Source organism: Panthera pardus, unplaced genomic scaffold, assembly GCF_024362965.1.
Source record: "Panthera pardus isolate Hobbes unplaced genomic scaffold, ASM2436296v1 HiC_scaffold_16, whole genome shotgun sequence".
NCBI lineage: Eukaryota > Metazoa > Chordata > Mammalia > Carnivora > Felidae > Panthera > Panthera pardus.
The window spans coordinates 21,817,931-21,819,869 of record NW_026526721.1 but is presented as its reverse complement, the minus strand read 5'-3'; the positions used below and the strand labels follow the sequence as shown (position 1 = coordinate 21,819,869).

At 37.2% G+C, this 1,939-nt stretch overlaps 1 pseudogene; it reads right to left on the bottom strand.

The window, feature by feature from the left end:
* Window positions 1-483: 483 nt before the first annotated feature.
* On the bottom strand, window positions 484-1,503 carry LOC109277891 (coiled-coil domain-containing protein 34-like; annotated as a pseudogene).
* Window positions 1,504-1,939: the final 436 nt, after the last annotated feature.

Genomic DNA, 1,939 nt, shown 5'->3' with positions numbered 1-1,939 from the left:
TTTGCAGAGAGAACAGAATTATCTCAATTTTGTTATGTTAAATTTCAGAGTGAATACAGTATGTGGAAAAATGAATTTGTATTATTAAGTAGAACATTTAATAAAACACTATTATACAACATTCAATAAAGCATGTATGTATGTATTTAAACACGTATGTCTTCATAGTCAGTGGTTTCTTTAACACAGTATCAATTGTTGGTTTTCTTAGTATCATAGTATAGTTTTAATGCAAACTACATATAAACACAATTGTTATTCACACACTTATCCTGTGAAACAATATGTGAATATCAACCTTAAAGCACTTATAAAAATGAAGATATATAAAATATCTTCCTAAATTAAGTCCAAGGACAACATACACAAAGCAAAAATTTGAACTCGTCAGTAATCACATCAAATATGGACAGGCTGACTGAGCAGGGAAAAATGATTCTAATTTTAAAATTACATAGTTCCAGGTAAAATCATGCAATGCCACTATCTTTGTATTCTGCACAGATTCCCAAGGCAAACACTGCTTCCAGCTTTCTGAACCACCAGAGACAATGACCCACCTGACCGACTTATCATAGTCCTTTTAGTCTTCTTTCCTGATAGGTCCTTAGGTTCCTTGGAAGGAGGCATATGGATGGGTGTCTTTGGAATTGGATTATAAAAAGCTCGCTCTAGATCAGAATTTCCACAGTGAAACTCTGTAAGATTTCCATCGGCATAGCCACAGCTGTTTGCAGCTGGACAAGGTTTATTTTTTTGCATTTTCCAATCATTCCTTAAACTTTTTTTCTGCTATTTCCTTTTTTTTTGTGTAATTCAGCTTGCCTTGGTTTTTCTTTTAGCCTTTTCTTCTTTCTTCTCACATCCTTCAGCATTTGTTTTCTTTAATCATTCTTGATATTTTTCTTTGCCTTTTCTTGGAAATGTTCTTTCCCCAGTTCTTCTGCTGCGTTTTTCTCCATTTCATTAATTTTTTTGGTTCCCTCTCTTTTTGGTTCTGTCCATTCTAAACCCATTCTCTATGCTTTTCTTCAGCAATTACTTTTCTTTTTCAACGTTCTTCAATTTCTTTTCTTTTCTTTTTTTTTTTTTTTCTAGCCGCTAACTTAATTCCTCCAGTGCTTTCTGTCGCAGATGGTCTCGTTCCTCTTTTTCTTTGCCAATGAACCACAGTTCCCATGGTGTCAGGAGGCTTTCTGGTAGGTGCACCTGTTTCTGCTCTTCTCGGTTGTTGTCTGACTCAACCACACTGGCGTACGGCTGTAACTCCACTCCTTTCAGGCTCGCCACCTTAGCCTTTGAATCATGAGCATCTTCATCCAGGTCTTCCTCATCCACCCTGTCACCATCGTTGTAGTCAAAAGGGAAGCTCTGCTGGCCAAGGGGAGACAGCGACATGGTGGAATCACTCAGCTCAGTAGCAGTGAGCAGACCATCACCATCTTCAGCCCTGCACCCGGCACTGCTGTAAGGACCTGGGCCTGTAGCAACCAAGAACCACATATCCGTCGGGGGCAAATCAGCCCCACAGCCTGGCTGCCGACATCTGGCCCATCCAAGGCGGGCAGTGGTCTCTTAATTAGAGTGGTAGGTAGATTTCTCACAGCCATGACTTGATAAATTATCACAGTAGGTCATCCAAATGTGTTTGAACATACATTTTAGATTTTATTTTTAGTGTTTATCCTTCTCTTTTTCCTTTGAAAATCTAAAATTCACATGTCACATAACTTCTGGAATTCAACCATCTTTTTGTTGCCAATCAAAATGAGGTTTATTTCTCTCTATTCTCCCCATTGCCTAGTTCTCACATTCAGTATAGGTTATCTAGAATTTTAAGCCAAAATTAGAACTTATAATAATATTGTATTGCAATATCAACTTTTGACAGTAATTCTTACATTTAATAAAAAATTGATTAAGACATATTTCAATATTA